Below are 8,891 nucleotides of genomic sequence, written 5' to 3'. Positions count from 1 at the left end.
CTAGAACTGTGACACTGGAGTCCCAAAGGTCCCTCCATCTTTCCGATGAAGCTCTGCTCCGAGCCGCAACCTCACAACTGACCCGCTGCAGTTTGGTCTTTCTTGTCTCTCTCTCTGACTTCCAGCCCCAACTTGTATTAAAGACTTCCCCTTCCCCCTCAGCCTGGCAAACTCAACCTGGGATGTGAGCATCAAACAGTTCTTTCCGTAGGCCCCGCTCTGCAATACACCTGTGCAAGCACCATTGTTTCCCCTCTCCGGTGAAATTGAGGGTAGAAGTTAGCTCCTGACTGGAACTAAGCTAATCACTTTGCTGATGCAATGGGCAAGCACAGATTCCATCTAGCTCATTGCACCAGAATGGTGAGGGCACTGGAGCCATTAAAAGCAGCAAAAACTGATTTATTTATTTTTGGCAGGGGGGACAGGGTTGCCAGCACTTTGGTGCAAGTTCCAGATCTGTGGAGAAAGAAGGGGCAAGTTTTTGAAGGGTCGCTTTTCCAACCACATTTCAAGTATCATTGGGGTTGTGTGAAACATCATTGCAGCTGATAGATGGAACCACTACCCATCATTTAAGTATCTGTAAGGAATCCTAGAGCTCCTTTATGAAACAAGAGCATTCTTCACCCCAGTGAAGCAAGCTCACTGCTCAAAACAAAGGGGCATGGGAGACCACTCAGTAAGGTGAACTATGTAAAAGAGGGGTGCGGCTAGGTATTGTTTTGGTGGTGATAGTAGTAGAGTGTGTGTGTGTGTGGGAGGGGGGCATGATGTGAATAAGCAGGAAAGAGAAGCAGAGACTACTGAGAAGGCAGCAAGGAAACTCCAGCCACAGCTGGAAGAAGCATTGCTGAGCAAGACCCTAAGAAAAGTCTAGAGAGAGCTTTGGGGCTCAGTGCTGGCTGATAGAGGCTTAGAACTGGGGGGAGGGCGGCACTGGGCAGACAAACAAAAAATGCCATTGAATTAAGTGTAGGAGCTCACTTTGCTCAGCCCACTGGGTTCTGACAAAGCCCGAGCCAAGAGACAGATGATAGAATTTACCTTGTTCAGCTGACCAGCTGCTGCTGAGCTGAGTATCTTAAGTGAACTAGCTACATAGTTGATGTCTTTCCCAGAATTATTGGAAAGTGGAGCTGGTCCAAAAAGGGGAGAATGTTCAAACAAAATTCTCAAATTTTGAACTTTTTCAATGAAAAACTGGGACAATGTTTTGACAGCTCTGTTGGAAGGTCTAACGACCAGGAGGTTCTGGTCTGGACTGTAGGCAGAAAGGTTCTTCTATATGCCCAATGATTACAATATGGACCCTAAACCAATTGCATTGTATTCAGTGTTCCAAGAACATTGGGGTTAAGGGATGTTTCCTTTCTGACTAGTTATTACATGGCTGTACTCTAGCTACAGATCGTGTTTGAGCAGCTAGAAATCAACCAGTAGCTGATAAGGTAATTTACATGTAAACTAGCCCACTGCCACTGTTAAAATAGTCCTAGAGTCAGCCTGGCAGGGAATAGCAGTCTCTTTGCTCCGTGACATTGAAGGCAGGACTGGGTGTGAGCAGAGGAAAAGGCCCATCATGATCAGGATGAAAACAAAAATATTAGTGGATAAACTGTGCGTTAGAGTAACTGCAGTCTGGTTTGTGGGCTGCAACACAACCTAATTTGATCGGATTATCTTATGACAACAGGAGCAGCTCTTCCAGTCCCTTCCATCTGAGGATCTCAAAGCACATTAAAACATTAATTCATTAAAGCCTCACAGTCCCCTTTGGAGGAATGTTTCATTATTCCTATGTTAGACACAGGTAAACTGAGCACTGAGGCTGGAGGACCACACAAGGAGTCTGTGGCAGAGGCAAGGCTGGACACTCAGATCCTATCTCAGTGCTTTAAACACTATATACACTACACTTCCCCGGTCTCAACCATGACACCCTTTCATTTCCTGCCTTCAACTGTAGCTACCACTAGTGGTCTCAAGACTGGGAGTGTGAGTTGCAATACAGGGTCTGAAGGTGCTTTTTAGGGCTGGCTGGCATAACCAGCTCCACTGCCATTAGAATGGCTGTAAGGCAACAGGCTCATGGTTTAGTAACGTATTATTTGTGTACATTTATCTAGTACCAGGTATCGTCAGGGAGAGGCAGACAGCAGCTAGATTCCCTGGATGGCATCTTCTGGATGAGGCTGACAGTAGCTTGATTCCCAACTACTGCGGATGTTTGTCTCCCAGGTGAGAAGCTGCATGACCTCTGGAGCGGTGAGCAAAAGCATTCAGATTTTCCTCAGTGTGCCAGCTCAAATACGCATTGTCCCTGATGACTACCAGGGAAAGCCTTGACAGTCCCATTCCAAAGGAGCTGGGAGGGTGGGAGGAGTAGACTGGCTTCCCCTGGGAGGGTAGTAAGGTCTGGCTCTGCTCCAAGGGGTAGTAGAAGCACCTCACCTATTAACCAGAAAGAGAGAACTGAAATCTATAAGTACATTAGTATGAATTATGAATTCATATAAGTACAAAATAACTGCACCTGCCAGTACTCCACACTGTGCTGCCTGTAACCCATGCAAGCAATCACTATCATTCAAGCATCCCAAGACATTTCAAACAGGATTACGAACAGAACTTTACTCATCATATATTTGAGGAGCTAGGTTCTTTGTCTTTCTATTCTTTTCCCTGACAACCCGCCATTTTGCTACCTGGCCCACCACTCCCTGATAGATTTTCTTCCATCCTATGAACATCTAGCTCTGATCTCACTACTATTAACATGCAGTAATGACAGCTGCAGGAGATTGTTATCCAAGAGCATACTGGTTAAAGGTCTGCTATATAGCACGTGGGTTGTTTTTTTCCAGGGGTTGTGCTTTTTTACTGGCTGGTTCAAATGACCTGATGCATTCAATACATCTCATAATCTTCCCGAGGCTAAATGTTAATTAAAACTAACTGAATGTAGTGCTGGTGAGGGGTGCTGTATTGACAGCATGAAGTCTCCTGTATACCAGCATCATGGGAACCAGCAGAAGTGGAAGTTTCCCCACTATCCAGCCAATGTGCTTCAAGCCTGAGCAGAAGAGACCACATATAGGAGCGTGAAGGGAGCTCAGAACTGGATTAGAAAGCAGATTGCTTGACTCCTAATCCTGTCCTTTAACCACAAGACCCTGCTCACATGGTGGGGGATCAGAATCTTGGTCCAAGGGCCAATTAAACACTTTGGATCAGTAGGTTCAGAGGACAACTTATTAGCTGGACTTTGGAAGACCCCAGGTTTTTGTCATGGGATACTTGCTTCAATGGACCATTTGAGATGTTGCACTGTTAAAGCATCAGGCATGCAATTCGGGGTGGCCATATACACCTCCTTGAAGACCATCAAACTCCAGTAGAGAGGTTTGGGAAGCCAAGACAGGATTGTGTCACATGAATTTTGTGGAACCTCTAGGACAGTGGTTCCCAAACTTGTTCCACCGCTTGTGCAGGGAAAGCCGCTGGTGGGCCAGGCTGTTTTACCTGCCGCGTCCGCAGGTTCGGCCCATCGCAGCTCCTAGTGGCCGCGGTTCGCTGCTCCAGGCCAATGGGAGCTGCTGGATGTGGCGTGGGCCGAGGGACGTACAGGCCACCGCTTCCAGCGGCTCCCATTGGCCTGGAGCAGCGAACCGCGGCCACTGGGAGCTGCGATGGGCCGAACCTGCAGACGCGGCAGGTAAACAAAATGGCCCGGCCCACCAGGGGCTTTCCCTGCACAAGCGGCGGAACAAGTTTGGGAGCCACTGCTCTAGGATACTGATGTAGAGTCTTGGAGAATCACTGAGTACAGAAGCCAGTGTGTCTCATTAGGCTCTCATACCCTACCGTTGCAAATATCTCAAGCCAGTAATGACTCACACTAATTTCAAGGAGTTGTGACTATAAAATATTTCTGGCCCATGTCATAGAGTGTTTCAAATCTCCAAGGCATTGCTAAGATACAAACAGTTTTAGTGCACCAATTAAACATTTCATGTGTTGTCAGTTCTAAAAATCTAAAGGCAGTTGCTATGTTTCCAAAGGAACTTTAACACACACCTGTCCCCCTGGTAATCAAAGGGCTGAAGAATCATTTCAGTTGGAGAGGTCTTGTCTACGTATGCTCTGCTCAATTATCCACCAGATGATTGCAGCTTTCACAAGCCAGTTTTAAAGATGAAATGGCTTGTGACTTCCACCTGGAATCATCTAATGGCTTTATACTACTCTGCAATTTTACTCTCCAAGCTGTTGCCTCCCTTCCATCCATTGCCTGACAAGGTTGGGGAAATGCCTAGCCCATCACTAGAATTTCTAAGAGACAAAGGCCATCTTGGCCAATTGCTGAACAGCCACATGGAAAGGTGGAACAATTTCACCTTTCACACAATCCTATTAATGGAAACCCCAGACTACAGCTGTCTGTCTCGGTTCACTATGGTTTTATATCTGTAATCTTTTGCAGAGTCAAAAATGAAATCAAGGATAAAACTGCCAGTGCAGAAGCCTTTCTGATGAGAGAGCCAAGCTGGGTTAAAATAAGGTTTAAAGGGGATAAAGACAATGGCCTCAATCAAGCCCCTAGTGGATACATGTACATGGTGCAACCACTGCCTATTTTGGAATGATCGATTCAGGGGAGGCTAGGATGGCAAGGGATCTTGCAGCACGGAATTAAGATGTATTGGCAGAGTAGCAAGGGGGCCTAAAACCAGAATTATGAGATGTTATCAGAGGGTGGGCAGAGCAAGGAGAAGCAACTTGCACAGCTTCTTTTGTTCAATAGATGGCCTGTGCTTTACGGTTCCCACACACAACTGTCAGTGGCTTGGGCCCATTAGGCTCCTCTCCAGAAGCTACATTAGCATGTACAGCAGAAGCACTGCTCACAAATGCAGGGCAAGCAGATTTCATCTCAAGAACATTTTCCAAGTCCCAATAAGATTTAAGTTACCAACTATTAAAAGCTTCCTGCATTTGACGTTTCACTTACTCTTTCTCCATTGATAGCACCTTCCAGCTGAGGATCTCAAACACTTTACAAATAGAGGCAGCCCATGCCTCTCTTTCTCTTTCCACCCTCTCTGTGTCTCTTCTCCATTTAGATTGTAAGCGGTTTGGGGCAGGGACTGCCTCTCCATATGGGTTAGTACAGCACCCAGCCTCACTGGGATCTGCCTCTCTGAACTGTCATACAAATAAAACACTAGCAAGTTAAGCCTCATCACACACCACTGTCTCTACTGTCTTTGTCTAGATGGGAAAACAGAAGGAATTTGGCAGCCTGGTTTTCAGAAGAGCTGAGCAACCACAAACCCACTGAAACCCCTGGCAGCTGCAGGAGAGCAACACCTTTGAAAATAGGCTCTAAGGCCCTGATCCTCAAAAGCCTTTAGGTGCCTATCTCCCACTGAAATCAATGGCAGTTAGGTGCCTAAACACCTTTGAGGATCCAAGCCTCAGTGATCTGCACGAGATCTCACAGCAAGTTTGTGGCAGATCTGGGAACAGAACCCAGTCTCTGGCATCCCACTCTATTTATCTAGGTTCTTATCATGCTGATGGGCCCCATGATATCTGAAAGCCAAGCCCTGTGTTTTAACCACTCCGCATCATGCGTCTCCTTATATAAACATTTGCTCTTACAAAGAGTACCCTGATTAAAGCTGGCACAAGGCAGCCTTCGTGTCTGGAATTATGAAGAAGAGACGTGGGTCAAAATGTGCCAATTTGCTTAGGCTAACAGAAACCTGACAAAGTGCTCAGCCTCCCACTTCAACTACATGGTAGCGGGAAAGGAAAAAAGCTTCATCTTTATTTACAGCACAGCAAACTACATTATATAGGATAAAACATCCCCCGCAGGCCAACCACCATCCCCTAGTTACCAGATATTTGACATTCCTTTAACCATCACTGAGCACAGCCATCCTAGTGTGCCACAGTACTTGCAGTCACACGTACTACTGATTACCTGCACCTTTTGATCCTACAGAGGGAGACCCCTGCCCACACAGAACTACTTAGTCTGGCACTGCCATGCCAGCCAAGACTTTCAAAAGTGTCCAGTGATTCTAGGTGCCTCCATTTTTTGGTGTCTAACTGGGAATTCCTTTCAAGAGGTCTGATTTCCAGAGGGCAAAGTCTCAAGCCTTTTTGAAAGAGGTCCCTTTGAAGTGTCTCAAGCTAGACACCTAAAATTCAAAATGAGTCACTTTTGAAAATCTTGGCCATGGTGCCCAGTGGTTAGAAGAACCATGATCTTTGGCATGTCACCTAGCCTCCTTGGTCTTAAATCAACTCAGACAGCTGCTTGGGAAGAAAGCAGGATTTCCTTCAAAACCATATGCTGGAGCAAGCCAAGCTCCAATCTTCATCCTGAAAGACTCCAAAATTAGTGCCCATTATTGCTCCTGCCACTAACCCAGAGTCTGCAAAGTGGTAAATAGCACATTACAAAAACTCAACCACTTTACATTCAAAGTAATTCAGAATTGCATCATTTCTGGTGCTGATTGCCTATATTTATTCAAAAGCAGCACTTTAAATATCAGATTGAGCTGGGGTTTTCCCTCCTTTTGTGCCAGTTTTCTATACATTTGTTATTTGTTAGAACTGTTCATCACAAATCTTTCAAACATTAATATAGAGGGAAAATAACTTTGTAATACCAATACAACCAGGAGGGCTTTTCTGCTTTTCCAAGTGCTAACACAATGGTAATGGGTATTATGGAGAACCCTAAAGCAGATAGACACTACGGCAGGGCTAGCGTTTGATTTCTGATCATAGGAACTTGGGCTGGCAAGGCCAAAAGAGTGGTAGGAGAAGAAACTTAAGACATTTGTCAATGGGAGGAGGGAAGAGACCTCTGCATGGCATTCACTGACAGACAACTGGGGCAGAATAAAAGAAAGAGGGATATGCTCTGGAAGTAGTCTTCCCAGCCAGAAGCATGGTGGCTGTGACACCGAAGTAGAGGTAAAAAAAAAAATCATCAGGGTTTTCATAGGAATGCAGACTTTTCCCATCCCACCAGCTTTTCCTTCCCTGAAAGTTAAAAAAAAACAAAACCAGAAGTTACCTTGCATTCCTTTAATGCAGTTGCTGCCCAAGCCAAGAAATATCCAGCTTCTCATACAGATCAGTGACCTAGATTTGTAGCAAGATCAACGTGTAGGCAGAGATCCGTCCTCACAGAGATTACCTGCTTCCTCTCTTCTTACGCATGCAACCAGCATGAATGAAAGCAAGTCCAAGGTTCGCCTTTATAACTTTTTGTCCAGCTTTCAATTCAAATGAAAGGGGTGGAATGGAAACTGTCCAGGTGACAGGGCAAGTCTCATTGGTGCCCTGCTGCACCTGCCCTTTGTTTGTTTAAAACCAGCCTCTGGCTTTATTGGTGGGCAAATGTCCAATGGACCTCACTAGAAACCTACAAGCAAACAAAAGAGGGAGCGGTGGGAGGGGAGGATATCATATGGTGCTTCTCTCCTGTCCCTTCCAGCAAAGTCTCAATGTTTAACAATACGCTGCTCAGCAAGAGCATTTATCTTTTCTATCAGATTAGAGCCCCCAATGATACAGATTTTGCTTTGAGTTAATTTTATTTTACAACTACAAAAAAACTGATCTTTACAAAACATTTAGCATTTTGGGAAGCCTTAACTGGATAAGAGCTGAGTATCTGACAGAACAAATTAGTGTGTGTGAATGCATATGTGGCCAAAAACTTGATTACATGACATCTAGTTAGGAAGAATGAGAAATACATTTCCTGTAGCTTCAAAGAAATACCAGCTTGTATTTCAGTGCTGTTTAATGACTCTTCGTGTATGTTCAATTCCCAGTGGCTTGTTAGGATAATGTTATCAGTTAAGTGAAACTTTGTTATGGGTTCAGTTTATACCTTTAAACTGATCTCTGAATGAGTCCCCCATTTAAGTCAATTGTAAGAGACAGTTAAGGGGCCACCCTTGAAGCAGAGCCTAATAGTCTGCTCAGAAACTAGCACCAAGTGGGCAGATGGTTCGACTGGGTATTGTGACTGTGTGCGCGTTGGCAGGAGATAACACACACTGAGAATAGACTGAGACAGACTGAAGAAGCAGCTGAAAGCATGTGGCTGGACCCTGGAAAAAACCTGGAGACTTTTTTTTGGGTCGGGGTGCAGGGTGAAAAGGCTGCTCTTGGTGAACAAAATAAGCTGTTTCCTGTTATTTGATCCCTTCTGCATTCAGAGACACAGAACTTTGTACAGTCTTTGTAAATAAACAAAACTGCATTGAAGAAAAACACGACTATCACCAAATTCTGCTCTCAACTGGATCACGCACAGGGCCATAAACTTTGACTAGCCACTCAGGTCAAAAAGGGGCAAACAATAACATCTGTCCCTGGAAAGAATAGCATGTCATAGGCTTTGCCTTATATTCTGCAACTATCTTGAAACGCTCTGTTTATACAATGTGCATGATTGGTAATGTTTTTTTCTGTACATGTACTGCTGGAAACATTCCACTAGCTAGTATATTTAAATCTGTGGAATAGCAGCACGGTTCACTGGTTGTCAGCTAGATTTCAGTTTCACTTATTCAGCATTTTACTTCCCCAAATGATGTCTGCTTCATCCTTCTCCAAACTAGTTTATCATCACTGTGAAACAAAGGGAGCACTAATTTCTGTAATCCTCATTCATAACAACTATTACTTTAGAGTGGGATTTTGGCCTTAATTCTGTTCCCATTGATATCAATGGTAAAACTCGTGTTGACTTTAATAGGAGCACACCACGGTCAACTCAAGAGTGGTTTTGAAAATCTCATCCCTTACTTTTTGTACAAGTTTCAAAAGTTTGCTTTAAGAAAAAA

Source organism: Mauremys reevesii, linkage group 16, assembly GCF_016161935.1.
Source record: "Mauremys reevesii isolate NIE-2019 linkage group 16, ASM1616193v1, whole genome shotgun sequence".
NCBI lineage: Eukaryota > Metazoa > Chordata > Testudines > Geoemydidae > Mauremys > Mauremys reevesii.
This window is presented reverse-complemented; position numbering follows the sequence as displayed.